Consider the following 21,493-nt stretch of genomic DNA (forward strand, 5'->3'; position numbering starts at 1 on the left):
ATTTGTGGCAATATTTTCATTTTGTTGGATGAAAGAGATTTTGTTTTGTATTACAATATTGGCCAGGCTGGATCGTGGAGAATCACTATCCATGAAGATGGAGGCATATCAAAGGCACTTCAAACATTTGGACTGAGCAAAATAAAAGTTAATTATACAGAGATGAGTCGTAAAAAAAGCAAGCAATTACATCATAAATTATATTTATTTACATTTTTGTCTTTTTGGAATAAAAACTGATAAGTAGTCTAAAAAGAAAATTGTAAGACCTTACTATATAATTATTTTGATAGATAATTTAATGTTGTTCTATATATTAATTTTACTTTCATCATCTAAAAGTAATACTTAACAACAAATAATTTTAAAATACCCTCTCTTGTAATCCATTTTCAATAATATCCTTATATATATGTATATACAAAATAACTAAATTATAAACCCTAAACTTCAAATACTAAACATTATCTCTCCATTGCTCTTGAATGAACTTGTCTCAACTTTTTTTTTGTTTTGTGAATGATTTCGTAAATAAAAAATTTAACTTTTATAAATTTTATACTATGGAGTATTGATGTACCATTTTTTCTATTGCTTGCTTTTTTTACGACTCACCTCTGTATAATTAACTTTTATTTTGCTCGGTCCAAATGTTTGAAGTGCCTTTGATATGCCTCCATCTTCATGGATAGTGATTCTCCACAATCTAGCCTGGCCAATATTGTAATACGAAACATAATCCCTTTCATCCAACAAAATGAAAATGTTGCCACAAATCATAATTCGGCCTTCTTTCCATTTATCATTGAAAATTTTAAATAATACATTAGTTTAAAAATTATGTGGGACTGTATTAAATGGTTATATTGGACAATACTCCCTCTGTTCCTAATTAATCCATATTTTAGGATTTTCAAACATATTAGAAACTGACTTTAGTTGCATTATTTTTTTCGATTAACAAATTTCAATCAATAATATTCAGTTTCTTTTTTGAAGTTTACAATTTGTCATTAATTACTTATTAAAAATATATAGAAAACCTAGAATTTGTTTTTTTTTGTGCAACATTTTTCTCTCTCTAAAAAATGGAATAATAAGGATTGGATGGAGTAGATTTTAGTGAGGAAAACATATTGTTTAATGGGACAAAATTATTTTACAAAATATACCTTGTCAATGCATCTATGTAACTATTCTACCAAAAATAAAATGTGTATACGTAACTATAAAAGTTGGAAGAGACTTGGCCATGTTTTTCACTCTTCTTCTCATCTGTAAAACACAGAACACATGACATACATCTTGATTATGGAGAAAAAGAGTAAATATATTTTGATTAATTATAAGGATCCCATGCTAGACATCAAACCTCTGTTTGATCATCGAGGATTGGAGAAGAGTACCATCATATCAAGAAACTTGACGATCTGTTTTCCTCTTGCAGCAATGATGATAAGTTAGAACAGATCTAGAATTTGAGAGTAAATTTAAGTCCAAGTATTTAAGTAAATGTCTACCTATGGCTATTTAGATGTTACTCTTAGGTTTAAAATATTTTATTGACAGTTACAAATATTTTATTGACAATTACAAATATTTTATCTAAATTTAATAGGATTTAAGTTGAACTAACTAACTTTATTGCCTACTCAATTAATGAAAGAAAACATTATATGATTTTAAAATGTGTAATAATTAAGGTTTATAAAATTACATAAAAGCATAATCATAATCATGTATATAAACTATTTCATTTCTCATCTAAAATATGGTTTTTATTATGATATTTTCTTTTATTATAAAATATTGTGTATTTTTTTTCATTTTAATTTAAAGGATGAAAGTCAAATTAAATAAAATGTGTAAAACAAATGTATCAATTATCAGTTATTTATTGGTAAATATTATAGAATATTAAATTTTGTATCAAATATATAATATGAGATTTTATTATAAAACAATTTGATTTTGTTTGAGAAAAGAACTTAAGATATAAAAGTGGATTTAAAAATATATGTCAATTGTACCAATTGGATAAGAGAAGTATGATTATTTGGAATTGAAAAAGATATAAATTTGTTGAAAAAAATAGAAATAAAGGATGACAGGTGTCACTAAAAGAGAATGCCAAATGTCATAATGTGAATAAGAGTCATTATAAATATTATAAAATTTAACATCAATACTCCATAGTATAAAATTTATAAAAGTCAAACTTTTTATTTACGAAATCATTCACAAAATCAAAAAAGTTGAGGCAAGTTCATTCAAGAGCGATGGAGAGATAATGTTTAGTATTTGAAGTTTAGGGTTTAGAATATAGTTATTTTGTATATATAAGGGTATCATTGAAAATGGATTACAAGAGAGGGTATTTTAAAATTATTTGTTGTTAAGTATTACTTTTAGATGATGAAAGTAAAATTAATATATAGAACAACATTAAATTATCTATCAAAGTAATTATATATTAAGGTCTTACAATTTTCTCTTTAGAAAACTTATCAGTTTTTTTCTTTCCAAAAAAAACAAAAATGTAAATAAATATAATTTATTTTTATTACTTAATGAAAAAACCAAATTAAATTGATTTTTCGGTAACTAAAACAATGGTCATATTATTATAGTAACATATTGTCTAAATATTTTCAACAATTCTGTGTAGTTTAACTTTTTCTCTATCTCAAAAATGACTCTTTTATGAAGCATCATACAACATTTATATATTAAAATATTACAGTTAAAACATAATATTATGAAAATTAATTTTCAAAACATATTAACAATTATATATATATATATTTCATATGCAATTGAATAGAAATTTGATTCTTTATTTCAAACTAATGATGTATACATAACTCACGCATAGCGTGGGCTACTTTCTAGTATATATAGAGGTGAAATGAGAAAAAGAGTATTACTTGCTTGACTTGCAAATCGACAAAACGGTAAATTTTCAAAGATGGAAAAAATGCCAACAGGATATTTCAATAAAACAAAATGTGGTCCAAATTTATAGTATTTGTTATTAATGATAAGGAGGAAAAGGATAGCTAACTACCAAATGTATAACAAGATACATATTAGTATGGGGAATTTTAAAAATGTCATTTTTTCATACCCCTATCCAAAATTACCTTATTTCTAAAAAAGTATTAAATAAATGTCTTTAAATTTATACTCAAATAAGTGTGTAATCTTATAAAACACACACAAACTACCTTTGTATATATATAAAATATTACAAACAGCTTATGTAAACCTTATAGATATTTTATAAAACTTTATTAAATACCTTGTAAAAACTTATAAAACTTATAAAACTTTACAAACACTTGGATCAAGTTGCCAAGTAATAGTTATTATCTAGTAGTACCTTCTAAATCTTCTAAACCTTATAAACTTTTTTAATTTTAATAAGAGGTATTTTAAAAATAAACAGCTAGAGGGACATTTTGAAAAAAGACACACTAAAATGAGAATTTCTCTAAAAATCTCTATTAGCTTTAGAAATGTAACATCATGAATTTTCGAAAGTTCCCTAAGATATGTTGAAATTTAAATAAAACAATAAATTAACTTTAGATATGTGTTTCACTAAGATATTTGTATTATTTCAACTAATTTCATAAAATCGAATTTCAAATATGAACGATTAATTTAATTTAATAAAAGATACTTGATATGTATGATTACTTCTGAATTTTTTTTTTTGTTATTATGTGAGATAATTCTACTCATTCCAAAAATAGTTCTATATTTATTTTAGATGATATACAAATCTGGGGCTATACTTCTAACTGTATTTATCAGATTATATATATATATATATATATGTATATATAATAACTTAGAGTAAATCTCTAGGTCTATGAAAGATCCGAAAACTAATCTTTTAGGAAGGTGCAGTCTACGGATAAATCCTTTCTTTGAATATTCAAATGGATTGAAAACAATGACTCATATCCATGTCGCCTATACTTTTATCATATAATGTTAGTAGAATTGTATTTTGTAAATTTTTGTACAATAAAGTGTTGGATTCTGTTTGATATATTGTATTTTTTTTTTAATTACTGTAAAGAAGACGATTATGTTAAATATGAATTTGAAATGTATACTGTAAAGAGGAAGAATATATATATATATTTTTTTGGTTTAAGAAGAAATTGTTTTTGTGTTACAGAAGGATTCTTAATATGTTCCATTTGGTCTAAGTGTATGTAGGCATAATTATGAAAACGACCACGATACATGTTTACTAAGGAAACTACTAAATCTGACCACGTTGCAGTAATAGAAGAATCTTCAAAAGGGTTTTGTAGTCTTCGACTGTCTCAAATATCGTCGCATGTAAATCCTTCATTAACAGTTTGTTGCATGCATAAAGTAAAAATCTAAAATGAAGTAATAAACTTGATCACTTCGTATTATTTAAGTTTATCTAGAAGCTATTCCAAAACCTTTCAATACGGCTGTGTAAAAATATTCTTCTTGTCTTCATGTAACCCGGCCCTTACGGCATACACATTTGACATTCTCATAATGTATATACTTTTTTTTTTTTGTTTTTGGTTGCGGGATAAAAAAAGACTTCCCATGCTTGGTCTAATAATGGTGCTTCGGAAATATAATATATCCACTCTTTTTATAAAACTATTTCCGAAATGTTGTAATTTAGAGAGTTTAGGGAGTAAATCTCTTGTGTTATTCTTTATAGGAATTGAGGTTACAACAAGTATATATAGAGATTACAAGGACTTAAGCTAAACCGACATAGGACTAAGGATTGCCGACGGGCTTCGGCTAATGGGCCTAATGCGCGCGGACAAAGTATGGCCGATAGGCCGAGTATGGACGGACTGAATAGTGGGCCGGTCGATGGAGTCCACTAAGTGTTTTACAACACTCCCCCTTGGACGATATGACCGTGCCTATGTTGGACAGGATCGCAGCAATGTGCTTAGGGGATGCTGCCTCATTAAAACCTTACCAGGAAAACCCATTGGGACAAAACCTTAGTGAAGGAAAAAGAGTACAGCACACATTGCTCCCCCTGTTCCAAACATCACTCCAAGTCCTTAAGCCTCCGCATTCCAATCTGGTGCGTGAGCTTTCTGAATGTTGTTGTCGGTAATGCCTTGGTGAAGAGATCGGCTGAGTTGTCGCATGACTGAACTTGCACCACTTGAACTTCTCCGGCCTTTTGTAGTTCATGTGTGTAGAAGAACTTCGGTAGGATGTGCTTCGTCTGATCTCCCTTGATGTAACCTTCCTTGAGTTGTGCGATGCAGGCTGCATTGTCTTCATAGATGACTGTTGCTGATTTATCTTCGTTCATGCCACTGTCTGTCCGGATGTGCTGGGTCATTGACCGCAACCAAACACACTCACGGCTGGCTTCATGCATGGCTAGGATCTCCGCGTGATTTGAGGATGTGGCTACTAGAGTCTGCTTCATAGAACGCCAAGAGATTGCTGTACCACCGTGTGTAAACACATAACCTGTTTGTGATTTACCATTGTGTGGGTCGGACAGATAACCTGCATCAGCAAAACCAACTAAACCTTCTTTGTTATGGTTAGTGTAAAATAAACCAAAGTCTGTCGTTCCTTGTAGGTAACGCAGAATGTGTTTTATACCATTCCAGTGCCTTATGGTCGGACAAGAACTGTATCTTGCCAGAAGGTTTACTGCGAAGAATATGTCAGGTCTAGTGTGGCTAGCCAAGAACATTAATGCTCCTATAGCACTGAGGTAAGGCACTTCAGGACCAAGAATTTCTTCATTGTCCTTCTTAGGAGCAAATGGATCTTTATCCACTTCTACACTTCTCACAACCATTGGGCTAGTCAATGAGTGAGCTTGCTCCATGTTAAATCTCTTGAGTACCTTTTCTGTGTATGCCTTTTGATGCACAAGGATCCCATTGTTTATGTACTCAAGCTGCAACCCCAAACAGAATTTTGTCTTGCCTAGGTCTTTCATCTCAAACTCTCTTTTGAGATATTCTACTGTTTGGGCGATTTCCCCAGAGGTTCCAAGGATGTTTAAGTCATCCAAGGATGTTCGCGAATTTCTTTATGAATATACAAGGACTGATCGGGTCATTCCTATAACCTTCCTTGGCTAAATATTCACTTAGCCGGTTATACCACATTCGACCACTCTGTCTCAGTCCATAAAGCGATTTGTCTAGCCTTATGCAGTATTGGTCTCTAGAACCCTTCTTATCTTTGAGTTCTATACCCTCTGGTAATCTCATGTAAATTTTACTATCCAGTGGACCGTATAGATATGCAGTTACAACATCCATTAACCGCAAGTCTAAACTTTCTCTTATGGCCAGACTTATTAGATATCTAAAAGTCGTTGCATCCATCACAGGGGAGTATGTCTCCTCGTAATCTATGCCAGGTCTTTGAGAGAATCCTTGTGCTACGAGCCTTGCCTTGTATCTGACAATCTCGTTTTTCTCATTTCTCTTTCTTACAAAGACCCATTTGTGTCCTACTGGTTTAATTTATGGTGTTATCCTTAAGGTCGGACCAAACACACTTCTCTTCTTTAAAGAGTTTAGCTCCACATCAATGGCTTCTTTCCATTTAAGCCAATCTTTGCTTTGTGTACACTCTAGTATAGATGTGGGCTCATGATCCTCATTTATTTCAAGTGCTACCTTGTATGCAAATATATCATCAATGTCGACATCTTTTCGGTTCCATTGTATTCCAGACATAATATAGTTTATAGAGATCTCATTGTTGTCAACTCCTTCAGGCTCTTGAGGTTCAGCGTCCTGAGTCTCATTTGGTGCCGTGGGAGTTTCTGTGACAACGTCTGGCTTTTCTATAATTCCCTTAGCCTCGGTCTGTTTTGCACTCTTTGTTTTCCGAGGATTTTTATCTTTGGAACCTAGAGGTCTACCCCGTTTCAAACGTGGCGTAGACTCTGTAGCAACTTGATTATTGTGTTCCTTGTGAACATCAATACGTACTGGTGCATTGCAAGCTGGTATGTACGATTTTGTTACTCTTTTCGGGTCAGCAAAGGAATCTGGCAATTGATTAGCTAGCTGTTGAAGATGTATAATCTTCTGAACTTCTGCATCACATGCTATAGTTCGAGGATCTTGCCATTCTAAGGATGTTTGATTCCATGTCAATTCTTTGCTCAGCTTGCTGGTCTCCCCACCTAGCATAGGGAATTCGGACTCAATAAATTGCCAGTCCGCGTATCTGGCCTTGAACAGGTCTCCTGTCAGTGGCTCTAGATACCTTATTATGGTGGGAGACTCATACCCCACATATATTCCCATTCTCCTCTGTGGCCCCATCTTTGTTCTCTGTGGTGGAGCAATTGGTATATAAACGGCACAACCAAATGTCTTAAGATGGGCTAAGTCTGGCTCTTGACCCGATAGGAGTTGGGATGGGGAATATTTGTGTTCACTAGATGGCCTGATGCGTATGAGTTCTGCTGCATGTAAGACTGCGTGTCCCCAAGCCGACACAGGAAGCTTCGATCTCATTAACAATGGTCGAGCTATCAATTGTATTCGTTTAATGAAGGATTCAGCTAATCCGTTTTGTGTATGTACATGTGCCACAGGATGTTCCACACTCACCCCCATGGACATACAGTAATCATTAAACGCTTGGGATGTAAATTCACCAGCATTATCTAGACGTATAGTCTTAAGTGGAAAGTCCGGAAAATGTGCTCTTAATCGAATGATTTGAGCTAAGAGCTTAGCAAATGCTAAGTTTCTCGTGGATAACAAGCATACGTGGGACCATCTGGTTGATGCATCTATCATCACCATGAAATATCGAAATGTCCCACTTGGTGGGTGTATTGGCCCACATATGTCACCTTGTATCCTTTCCAGAAAATGCAAAGTCTCTCTTGTGACTTTTACTGGTGATGGTCTTACAATAAGTTTCCCTTGTGCACATGCCACACATGTGAATTCTTAGGGAAAACTTTTCTTTCTTTAAGGTTGTGCCCTTTTGAACTCTTTATTAATTTACGCATCATGTTAGTTCCCGGATGGCCAAGCCGGTCATGCCATAAAGTGAAACTTTTTTTGTATATTTTGTGCTTAGCCAAATTGGCTTCTATCATGTTAATCTTAGCATGGTATAGACCAGAGGCTAGTGCAGGTATAGTCTCTAGGATCTTCTTTTGTCCTTTCACATTTTCTGTAATGTAGAGAAACTCTTTAGATCCTTCACCCTTGGTTTCAATATGATAACCATTAGACCTTATGTCTTTAAAGCTCAATAAGCTTCTCTTAGAGCTGGGTGAATATAAAGCATCACATAACTCAATATGAGTTCCATTAGGCAACAATATGTGTGCTTGGCCGTAGCCTTCTATAAGTTTTGCTATACCCGCAATTGTATTAACATTTGCACTTTTCATTATAAGATTTATGAAATATCTCTTATCTTTTAGTATGGTGTGGCTGGAGCCACTATCCACTACTAGTTCACTCATGTCCTCGGCCATGTCTATAATTAGGACAAGAATTTCGGATTTTAATAACTTATAAAATAAAATCCATTGAATTTAAATCAAAGCAATTATCCATTACATAGAAAGGAAATTTAAATCATAAAAGCATAGAAAATAAACCAAAATAAATTCGAAATTCATTCAATATCTTTGAGGCAGTCGGAAGTCTCATGCTTGGCCTTTGATTCTACCTTGACACTCTTCGATATCTATCAAGGAGGTATGTGGGTGTCCGGCAATATTTAGCCCAATGATTAAACTTACCACATCTTTCGCAAGCCGACCTTCCTATGGACCACGGCTTAAAGGACCTATAGGCCTTACTACCACGGCCATAGCCTCTTATGCCATAAGCATTGAAGTGGCTGCTATGGTAAAGTCTACGACCACCATATCTTCTGCCACCATGACCATAGTGGCCATAGTGTCTTTTTCTGTAGATATGGTTGGTCTCTTTGGGTTCTTTTGGTAAATCAGCCTTGGGTGCCTCTGGTAGTGGGGCTATTTTCATTTTCAGCCTGTTACCCTGCTCAGCTAGCAGTAGACACGGAATGAGAGCTCCATAGGTCCGAAAACCTCTTTCACGATACAAACGCTGAAGTAGCATATTGTCGGCGTGAAAAGTAGAGATAGTCTTCTCTATGAGTTCATCCTCGGTCACCACAGTACCACACAACCTTAGGATAGAGACAATCCTGAAAAGCTCTGAGTTATACTCACCCACGGTTTTGAAGTCGTGGATCCTAAGGTTTTCCCATTCCAATCGAATCTTTGGGAGGAGTACCATTTTCTGGTATCCGTATCTGCTTTTCAGCGCTGTCCAAAGTTCGAGTGGGTTTTCTACCATGAGGTACTGGTATTTAAGGCTTTCCTCAAGGTGATGGTGTATATGGAGTGTAGCCGTATACTTTGCCTTATCGGAACACTCACTGTCCGGCTGGATGCACTCGTGCAAGTCCTTGGACTTCAAGAGGATCTCGGTGTCCAGCTTCCATTGCAGGTAGTTCTCACCCGTAGCTCTTAAAGCTGGATGGGTCAACTCTTTAACTTGTGCCATCTGCATAAATATAGACAATCCGATGGTTAGCATGCGGTATTTGAGACCGAACCATGCAACAAGTAATTTTCAGGTCATGCGGTATTTGAGACCGAACCATGCCTTAGGTCATGCGGTATTTGAGACCGAACCATGCCTTGCCTCTTATAGTTTTTCGGTTTAAATTCATGCATGCAAGACAACAAAATTAAATATGATATGTCTATATTTTGTCTCTCCTTAGCCTATTTTTATCATGCATTTAGCTAGGATAACTCATTGGTTTGCATCATTTTCTAGTTCTTTCTATACACTTTGCACGTCTAGGTAGCTCTTGCATCATCCTTGCATACATTTTGCATCTTGGAGTATTTCAAGTATTTAGGAAACGTTGGAAACCATTCTCGTCCGAGCCATGGTCACCATCTTCTTTTTGTCCGAGCCATGGTCACCGTCTGCGTTTCGTCCGAGCCATGGTCACCATCTGCGTTTCGTCCGAGCCATGGTCACCATCTGCGTTTCGTCCGAGCCATGGTCACCATCTGCGTTTCGTCCGAGCCATGGTCACCATCTGCGTTTCGTCCGAGCCATGGTCACCATCTGCGTTTCGTCCGAGCCATTGTCACCATCTCCGTTTCGTCCGAGCTATGATGACATTGCATTCCAGTCGGCGCACACAGACTCGATCGCACATGTGGGGAAGAAGGACGTTTGGTTTCACACGCTTCAGGAGATTACCGAACCGACGCTTTACCTTGTCGTTTTAAGTTTTAGGGCTTTCCATATTGGACTACTATATATACATTTTGTTAAGTCTTTGCGGAGACATCGAATCTTGAATCTCGTTTTGGTTCCCGAAAGGTTTCTGAACCTAGCCACCAATACGTTCTGAGACTTGTATTCCGATATTTTTGAGATTTATCCAGATTTTGCATTTGATTTCTTCTACAAAGTTGTTCATCTTATTTTTGTCTACCTTATTATGCTTGATTCAATGATTTCTGTTTTTGCATCCTTGACTATGATTTTTGGATCTGAGTAGTGTGTTAGTTCTTGAGGATGGGATAGATTAGGTGGAGGATCTTAGGATGTGGAGTGTTTAAGCTTTGATTGTATGATTCCCTTCTGGACTAGAGTTAGAATTGCTAGTTTCTTTCTGATCAATTGGAACTAGGTTCGAGACATTTCCACACCCAAAAGGTGTTTGATGAAATGTCTGACCAACTAGTGCCAGAGACTTACGTTCCTAGCCTAAGAGATTAGTTGTCTAGGATGTTTGTTGACGTGAATGAACTTGTTTGTCATGCCTGCTCAACCACGTTTCTCTAGCGAGAGCTAGGTATGGAAGTGGTTGAGTCTGAGTAGCTTTGCCAAGGGATTCGATTAGCCAAGTTGTGATGTTCATTGTTTAGGGATACTCTGCTTGTGATATGTTAAACACTCCTTAGACTAGGATACTCCACCGACATCAATTACCCCATCCTTAGGACTTCTTTCTTTCTGATTTTTATTACATTCCTGGAAACGTTTCGTTTGTTCATGCTCAGAATCTTTTACGTTTTTATTCACTTAATCTTCTTGTCATGCATTCTTGTTTCTAGTTCTGTGACTCATTTCCGTTTCACATTTTCATCATTCTAGGACTGTTAGATAAAAACACTCTTCGAATTGGCTTGACTTGTGATAGCTTGATTGCATTTTGAGTGATAGTAAACATTCCCAACTGGATTGACACCTTAAGTACTACAACTACATAAGGTTAATTGAACCTGCTAGGAGACACAAAAATCTTAGTATCAAAATAGCTAAATGCATGCAACAATTTCCTTATTCCTAGATAGGATTTCCTTATCTTATAATTTCCTATTTGATTTAGGACTAAATATTTTCGATTTTAAGGAATTTGGATAATTACTATTTTAATTAGGAACTTATCCTAACTAATATTTTAATTTCCGATTTAAAGTTTTAAATTATGGAAACTTATCAAAAGTTTTATTTAATCGGATTAATTTAGGATAATTACTATAATTTTAATTTGGAAATTATCCTAGAACAACTCTAAAATTTTCGAGTTTATGAATTTAGGATCTAGGGAATTTCTTCTTGAATTTCTCAAGAACAGTTTGAACAATCCTAGAATTTTAATTCATGCAATCGATTTTTATAACAACCTAAACATGGTCCGATTTTAATTGTTATGCATGAATGATCCAAGTTTTTATTTCCTAGAACAATCTGTAATAATCTGATCCTTATGAATCTAAACAGTTCTAGGTTCTTATGCAACAATCAAGCAGTCAATCAACAATTTTCAAGCTTGATATTATTTTGTGCAATTTAACAAACAATCTAACAACCTAAGCAATCTGATTTTAAGTCTTAGGATTTTAGGGAATTTAAACTTGGTTAGATTGTGTACTTGGATGTTTTAGGGTTCTTTAGCTTTAAGTCCAAATTCGAGATATAGGGTTTTAAGGATGTTTAGATCTTTGTTTACCTTCACCGATTTGGATTCTGACTGGTATGGACCGGGAGCTAAAGACCTCGGTAATTCCTCTCTTCCTTGCTCACGAACTGCTTCCCGCGAACAGCTTCTCTCGATCAGCTCCTCACGAACTCACCCCCGAAATCGCGAACCAGCGAACCTCGATCAGGTTTTGTTAAGAACTTGATCACGAGCTAAGGATGCTCGTGGATCCGTAAGAGATCTTCGAGACAAAGAAGATGAATCTCGAAGAAGAAGAAGAAGGCGGTTTAGGGTTTAGGGAAGAAGAGAGAATCGGCGGCTGCCTTAGGGTTTTAGGGTTTTGAGACTGTCGTGCTGATAACGTGTTGTAATTTAGAGAGTTTAGGGAGTAAATCTCTTGTGTTATTCTTTATAGGAATTGAGGTTACAACAAGTATATATAGAGATTACAAGGACTTAAGCTAAACCGACATAGGACTAAGGATTGCCGACGGGCTTTGGCTAATGGGCCTAATGCGCGCGGACCAAGTATGGCCGATAGGCCGAGTATGGACGGACTGAATAGTGGGCCGGTCGATGGAGTCCACTAAATGTTTTACAACACGAAATGGTAATAACAGTACAGAGTGGGGGATTAAGACCGACAAAACTAATGTAATACGCGGAATCATCCAACTACCAAAAATTGATGAAATAAACGGCTTCACGACGACAGTTGTTCTGATACAAACAATTTTATCTGCTTTACATCACATTCATGATAGATCAGTTTTGTTAATAAAACACTTGATATTACGAACGACGGATAGGATCTAATTACATAACTTTAGAACCTTCAATAAATTTTTGTGTCACTTTCTTAATATACAAAGAAAGTGCACTTTCCGAAAATAAAATCACATACCTTATGTAAAAAAATATTATATGAACTAGATTTTAACCCGCGGTACACCGCGGAATAATTTTTTAACTAAATTTTTTAAATTTTATTTATTTATTATTATTTTTTTTCTTTTTTTTTTTGTTTATATTGTATAATTGTATTTTGAATGTTAATTCTAGGATTTCACCCGTATACCACACAAAATGATTTGTTTTTTACAGTCGTAATTAAATCAACTTTATTTACTATTTTTAGATTCAACCCATTAATACATATTATAAAATATTAGTCTAGTTACAGGAAAAAATCCTAAATTATCATATAAATTACATGATTATCATGTTCACATATTACTCTATTAAATCATTACAAAGTACATAGAACATTTAATAGTCACTTTTGGAATCAATTAAACAATTATCATTCACCAAAAACTATGAACAACTTCGCCAAACTCATATCTTTCTTCTCTCCTCCTCCAACATATTTTCCTCCTCTGTGGCCTCAACATAGGCCCCTTTAATTTACTCCCAATTGTTTGAAAAGATATACAAATGGATCAAAGCAAAATCCTGGGGGGGTACCAAAAACCGAAAAGCTTGGTAAGTGCAAAAAGATAGTATATATACAATAATAAATATAAAGAGGATACCTAGAAAGGTGAGCAGCTCACCGTGTGCTGAACTCAGAATTGGTTTCTTTCTCAACATGCATTTGTGACATAAGTACATAACTACATGGAGCCCAAAACAAAAAATTAGTGTAGATATGAAATAAATCAAACAAAAAATATTTTGATTATCCACTAACGGAAAGGTTGCATGTTCACGTGAAACCAAATCATTTTTTTTTCAAATAAATGGATTTTAAAGCATCTAAGATAAAAAAGAAGGGTATTAGAGATGAAATAAAGAAAGCATAAACATTTTATACCAATAAATTAATAAAGGAAAAAGTGTGCGCCAAAACCAAATCAAATGTCTCAACCGGGAAGGTTACTTCAAGTGTATGAATTGATGCGTTTTTGTATTGCTATTGAGACGTTATTTAAATAGTTCTTTGAAGATGGTAAAATTAGATGTGATATGAGATCGAGAATATATTGGTAAGCAAGCAAAAATTCTAAAAATATATATGGCAATTTTTGAATTAATGCAAAAGGTTTACCATCTTGTGTTTAGCTATGCGGATGTAGATTTTGGTTGTGGGTGTTGTCTTTCTCTTTTGAAGTTGATATTTATAATTGAATAAATGCTTGTTGAGCAAGGTGTCAAACGATCCTTAATAATAAACACGAGATTTTTCTGTATGCCTGATGGAGTTGTGAGAATATTGCAGAACTATATTTAGTTTCTAAAGGAGATATGTACAGAAATAAATGTATTTCTTGCTTACAAAGTTATATATTTGCTAAAATGTGATTTCCTTAATTTTGGTTCTCGTGTTTAAGGACATTATCTACGTCATAATGATCTTTGAGGTTGTAATCTTTTGTTTCTCAAAGAGGGTCAATTTACATTAAACATATTATAAAGATGTATTAAATAAGTTTTGAGCATTTATTCTCGATCTCTTAAATGATGGTATCATGCTGTGTATGGCAATAAGCATTAATAAATTTGAACCATTCCTATAGTTCCATTAATTGAGTTAATTTGAAATGTTAGTTTAGGAAAATCTGTAGGGATTAATTAAGTAGAAATGTTATTTTAGGAAAATCTGGAGGGGTTAATGTTGCAAAAAACAAATTAAATAAGTTAAACTTCAAGGGCATAATACAAAATGTACTTCAAAAATGTTAATATAGATAATATAGAATATATATTTTTTTTGAAATGGAAATAAAAACAATCCCCTATTAAACACTCCCACAAAAAAAAAAGCTGAGGTGTCGCGCTCACAAAGCTTCTGTAACATTTTTAATAAATACCCTTACTTTTTTTTTTGAATGAATGTGAAATTATATTCAAGTAAACAAAAAAGCCTTTGTACAAGAGTTGCGTCCTTCTACTGAGGAAGAAAAAGTTGGAAAAGAAATTTTAAAACATTTTAAAACATTTCCAAAACAAAACTAAATTCTCGATTGAAACCAGAGAAGTAGACCATCCCTGCAGCTTGTCAGGATAATGCCGCTGGATAGAAGAGACTTTATTCCGAACTAGGCGATCCAGAGTGTGAATAAGCTGAGCCTCGGTACGCGGCTGCTCACCATTGCAGTGCCTATTCCGCTCACACCATATGGTATGAACAGCTGCCTGGAATACAAGTCGTAGAAGGAAGCGTGTTGTTCTTTGAAACGTGGATGCAGAGAGCAGAGAGATGAGCTGATCAAACCGGTTTGTATAATAAGGCCAAAGTAGAGTTTGGGTTAACGCTGACCATACCCGTGAAATGTACACACAGCCAAAGAAAAGATGCTCCTGCGTCTCCATTGGAGCTTGGCAAAATCCACAAGATGGGTTAACTCCTTTGTTCCACGCCTGCATACGAGCTCCCGTGGTGAGTCTATTTTTAACAGTAAGCCAGAGCATAAATGAAATCTTGGGAATAGAGTAAGAGAACCAAACAGCCTTGGACCAAGGAACCTGTTGGTGAGACTGACGTAGCTACAACCATGTGTCCAAAGAGGAGAACCGAGGCTGAAACTCATTATTAGATTGGCACCAAAGAGCGACGTCCATCTCGATAGTAGGGTTCCGACCAAGCTTGTCAAGCTCTGCTTCAACACGATTTAATAGAGCAACTCTATGAAAGCCCCTGCGGTGAGTAGACAGTACATCAGCCACAGTGGCTGACGATGAGATACCAATAGTAATAAAACCACGATCGCCTAACACATCATATAGCCTCCCCAAATCACACCAATGATCATACCAAAAGGATGTCTGCAATCCACTTTTAACTTCTACTGAAGAGAAATCCTTGGCTTGAGCTCTATATTTCAGGAGTTTCCTCCACATCCAACTACCATGACTTGTACTATCACTAACTGACCAAAAGGAAGCAGAGCGAAGAAGCTCTCGTTGCACCCAGTTAACTGGTATGTATATATTTTACACATTTTCATCATGCATTTGTCATTCATTTTGTTCTCTTAAATCATTGCTTTGTATTGTTTTTAGTCTCTTTTGCATAACATGCATATCTAGGTAATCTTTGCAGTGTTCTTGCATGCATCTTTCATATTGGAGTTGTTTCAGGTGTTTTAGGAGGTGTCCAAACCATCAAATGCAAACAAGGATCAAGAAAGCAGTTAAGCGACTCGATCTACACTACCCAGCTACGCAAGCTTCCACGTCTTTGATCGAGTCGAGTGAAGATTTTACTTTGGGATTCAGCTTTTGACGTCTTCATCAAAGTTGTATGGAATTGGGTCATCTTTCCAATGCAGTTTATTTCAAACCAATCGGAGTCGTGGTTCATGATTTATCTCCGTTTTAGTGGATGCACATACGTTCAGAAATCCGACTCGACCCGCACGCAAAGGAGAGCTCCCACTCGATCGAATGTTAGCAGCGACTCGACCAAGACGTCCCAGGATGGATCCTGAACACCCTCAAGATGCGACTCGACCAAGACATCCCAGGATGGCTCCTGAGCACCCTCAAGACGCGACTCGATCAGCAGCTCTTAGATGCCATTCTCAAGCCGCGACTCGATCAGCAGTTTCTGAGCACCCTCAAGACGCGATTCGACCAAAACGTCCCAGGATGGCTCCTGAGTACCCTCAAGACGCGACTCGATCAGCAGCTCTTAGACGACATTCTCAAGCCGCGACTCGATCAGCAGTTTCTGAGCACCCTCAAGACGCGACTCGACCAAGACGTCCTAGGATGGCTCCTGAGCACCCTCAAGACGCGACTCGACCAAGACGTTCCAAGATGGCTCCTGGGCACCCTCAAGACGCGACTCGATCAGCAGCTCTCAGACGACATTCTCAAGCCGCGACTCGATCAGCAGTTTCTAAGCACCCTCAAGACGCGACTCGATCAGCAGCTCTCAGACGACATTCTCAAGCCGCGACTCGATCGACACTCTCACGTCGCGACTCGGTCGTCACTCTCACGTCGCGACTCGATCGACACTCTCACGATGCGACTCGATCGATGCTCTTAAACCGGCGTCCTGGTTTTGTCCCGAAGACGCATCCGAGAAGGATTCCCGAACCGACGTTCTATATTGTCGTTTTATGTTTTAGAGATTTCCATGTTTTACTATTAATACGTTTTGTTAAGTTTTCACTCGGACATCTTAGCTTTTATCTCATTTGGTTCTGAAGGTTTTACCTAGCCTCCAAAACCGTTCTAAGACTTTGTATCCAGATATCTTTTAATTCATTGAGTTTTTGCATTTGATTTCTTCTACAAACTTGTTCATCTCATTTTTATCTATCTTAGGATGCTTGATTCAATGTTTTCTGAGTTTTTATCCTTGATGATGATTTTCGGATCTGAGTAGTGTGGTAGTTCTTGAGGATGGGATAGATTAGGTGGAGGATCTTAGGATGTAGAGTTTTTAAGCTTTGATTGTATGATTCCCTTCTGGACTAGAGTTAGAAATACTAGTTTCTCTCTGATTAATTGGAACTGGGTTTTAGACATTTCCGCATCCAAAAGGTGTTCGATGAAATGTCTGACCAACTAGTGCCAGAGACTTACGTTCCTAGCCTAAGAGATTAGTTGTCTAGGATGTTTGTTGACGTGAATGAACTTGTTTTTCATGCCATGCTTGATCATGTTTCTCTAGCGAGAGCTAGGTTTCGAAGTGGTCGAGTTTGAGTAGCTTCTATCAAGAGATTGGATTAGCTAAGAAGTGATGTTCATTGTTTAGGGATGGTTTGCTTGTGGCATGTTAAATACTCTATAGACTAGGATACTCTACCGACATCAATTACTCCCATCCTTAAGACCTCTTTCTTTCTGATTATTATTACATTCCTGAGACTGTTTTGTCTCTTGCCTTTTAGTTCATGCTTAGACTCGTTTATGTTTTTATTAATTTTCGTTTCTTGTCATGCATTCTCGTTTTTAATTCTGTGACTTAGTTTCGTTTTGTATCGTCATCATTCTAGGACTGTTAGACAAACACTCTCTTTGAATTGGCTTGACTTATGATTTCTTGATTGCATCTTAATTGTTAGTGAAGTTTCCCAACTGGATTGACACCTTAAGTACTACAACTACATAAGGTTAATTGAGACCTGCTAGGATAAGACACACAAAAATCCTAGTATCATTAACCTATAAGGATCCTCTCCGTGAGACAAGTCGCCAAATGAGTTTGAAACAGCTAACCTTGTTAGCTTCCACAAGAGATTTTAAACCGAGTCCCCCCTCAGCCTTTGGAAGACAAACATCCTGCCACACAACCTTTGTTTTTTTAGCATTAAGCTCCGGTCCCGACCATAAAAAAACCGAGCAAATTCTCTCTATTTCCCGAACACAAGTACTTGGTAAGCGGAACGCCGAAACCCAAAAATTTGTAAGGCTCGAAATAACAGAGCTCAAAAATTGCAACCGCCCTGAAAACAAGAGGAAACGACTCTGCCAAGAGCTGATCCAGTTCCTTATCTTCTCTATCAAAGGAAGACAATCATCAAGCGACATCCTCTTTGTGAGTAAGGGTAAACCCAAGTAACGCACTGGTGACGAAACGCTCGTGAATGGAAAACGTGATAAGACCTCATGTCGAGAAGAGGCATAGACACCAACCAAGAATAAAGTTTATTTTTCTAAACTGATGCTAAAACCTGAGAATGCTTCAAATTCCTTAAAAACCTCTAAAATCCCTTCAAGATAAGAAGCCTCTCCATCAGAGAAAACCATGATATCATCCGCAAAGCAAAGGTGAGTTAATCCCAACCTCCTACAACGAGGATGGTAGCCAAACTTTCAATCAAGTGCAGCCTTGTCAAGGAGTATAGAAAGGACATTCATACAGATCACAAAAAAAGATAGGGTGAGAGGGAACAACCCTGCCTCAAGCCTCTCTCACTCCAAAAATAACCCGCTAACTCACCATTAATCTGAACAGAGAAAGAAGCCCTTGAGACACATAAGTGAATCCAGTGAATAAATCTCTCAGGAAGATTCAAAGCAGTAAGAACATTGAAAAGAAAAGACCATTGAACCGAATCAAAAGCTTTCGATATGTCAATCTTCATAGCGCAGCGAGAGGACACATCCTCCTTATGGTAATCCTTCACCAACTCGGTAGCCAACAAAAGATTCTCCATCAACAACCGATCTTTGATAAAGATAGATTGATTAGGAGCAATAAAAACTGGAAGAATCATTTTGAGACGGCAAGCAAGAATCCGAGATATGATTTTATACAACACATTGCAACACGAGATAGGTCTGTAGTCCTTCATTTCACGGGCGTCCTCTTTTTTTTTGGAATAAGAGCGAGGATCGTGGCATTAACTCTAGTGGGAAAGAAGCCAAACTTGAAAAAAGATTAGACCGCTTTAGTAAGATCAACACCAACAATAGACCACCCACTCTTAAAAACTCAACGGTGAAACCATCAGGACTAGGAGATTTATTCATTGGCATGGTAAAGAGCATCTGTTTCACTTATGCATCAGAAACTTCCATAAGAACTGTATCACAATCAGTTTGAGTACAATGAAATGTCAAGATGTCGCGAAGAGCTTCCACTGACAAGCCGGTGAACTGAGATGGAGTATGAGTGAGCAGATTTGGAAAAAACCGTACACCCTCTAATTTTATGTCATCCTGCGTTGTGAGGCTACCTCCATGAGGGTCAACCACCTCATGAATCATATTCTGTGTCATCCTCTCCCGGAGAGCATTATAGAAAGCCTTGGAGTTCTTGTCACCTACATGGAGCCAATGCAACTTTGAACGCTGTTTAAGAAAATGTTCCTCTATCCCTGTAACTCTCTCCCAACGATCAAAAGCAAGAGACTCAGCTGCAGTTGCCGCAGGCGAGGGGTTAGAAAGCGAGACTAACTGCTTCCGACATAAATCCTCATAAGCATTAGTAGCTTGGGAAGATATATTAGATAACTCAGCCTGACTCAGTGCACGTAGAGAGGGTTTTAACTCCTTGAGCCGCTTCGAGAACCAAAATAAAGAAGAGGTGGAGTGAAATAAACTAGGCATTGACTGCCAGTGTTCCTCCAGGCGAGGAATAAAATCCGCCTGTGAAGCCATCACATTTGTAAATTTAAAAGGACCTCTAGGCTTGACAGTATTCGGCGTCAAACAAATCCTCCCATGAAGATGGTCAGAGTACCCAACAGACTCCATTACATAATATGACTGTGGAAAAGCAGAGGACCACGCAGTGTTATGAAGCACCCGGTCTAATTTCTTGCACACCACGCCACTATGTCGCTTATTTGTCCATGTAAAACGCGGACCATGGCATCCCAACTCCGCAAAAGAACAATAGCGAACAACCTCTTAAAAGTCTCTCATTCCCGATGTTACAAACGGGGCCACATCACTATTTGAATGCTCTGAAATATCAACCGTTTCATTAAAATCGCCAAAAAGCAACCATGATTTGCTCTGCAACAAAGCAAGATCATGTTGTTGCTTAACAGCCTGCCAAAGCTCCCTTCTCTCCTCAGCAGTATTGTACGCATAGAAAAAAGAGCACCAAAATACCTCAGAAATACCATGTAGCTGTTCCTCACAAGTAACAACCTGCCCACTTTTAAATAAAACACTCAGCTTTGTTTGCTTCTTACTCACCACCCAAATCCGTCCCAACCTACTAAACTCATAATTTGAAACCTAATTGCAATCCTTAAAAACATCCTGCATCACCCTCCCAACTCTGTTTTCCTTCACTTTTGTTTCCACCAGACAGCCAAACTGAAAATCATTCTTACGAACCCACTCCCTTACAACCTTTTTCTTATTCAACTTATTCAAACCACGAATGTTCCAAAAAAACCCCGACATTAACAGTTGGGTTTGGAGGAACGTTTTGTCGAGTTGCGAGGAGCATTGCTCTTCACCGGTTGAGAGGCTTCAACTAGATATTTGTGGGAACTTTTTGATTGTCTTGCCAACTGAACACGCTGCACAGTAGAAGGATTTTCTTCTCGCTGCATCCCTCCTTCCCCCTAAGCTTTTGCGGATCGGACCCCAAGGAGAGCCCCCCATTGTCAGTACCAACTTGCTCTGTTTCAATAAGTATCTCTCCATCCTCAACAGTATTCGCACTTTCACGAAGAGCATCAAACTGAGTAGGAGAAGAGATACGGTCCTGCTCAAAATCTAGTTTCTTAGGAGCTGAATTTGTCCCACGTCCCCCAGAACTACGAACCTCAGTCCACTCCTCTTGGTTCACATTGACAGATTTCGTACCTCTAACCGCGGATGTATCGAGTACACCAACTGCAGCAGGCGCGGTAGACGGATGCAAAGCCGATACTGCAGGCACTGCAGGCTGAGTCGAGAGCTGCACTTGAGCCACCGCTTGACTTGTTTTCATCCCATCCTTCACACGAGGGGAAGAAGGTGCAGCTTTACCCGGAGAATTTGATTTTCCGAGCTTAGCCAAACAACCCTCAGCAGAATGCCCCCATTTCTGACA

The 21,493-nt window shown here is 37.0% G+C and overlaps 1 pseudogene; it reads right to left on the bottom strand.

Moving 5' to 3' along the window:
* Positions 1 to 5,074: 5,074 nt before the first annotated feature.
* Positions 5,075 to 5,881, bottom strand: LOC147948218 (secreted RxLR effector protein 161 pseudogene; annotated as a pseudogene).
* Positions 5,882 to 21,493: the final 15,612 nt, after the last annotated feature.

This window comes from Camelina sativa, chromosome 2, assembly GCF_030686135.1.
Source record: "Camelina sativa cultivar CO46 ecotype springtype chromosome 2, ASM3068613v1".
Taxonomy (NCBI): Eukaryota; Viridiplantae; Streptophyta; class Magnoliopsida; order Brassicales; family Brassicaceae; genus Camelina; species Camelina sativa.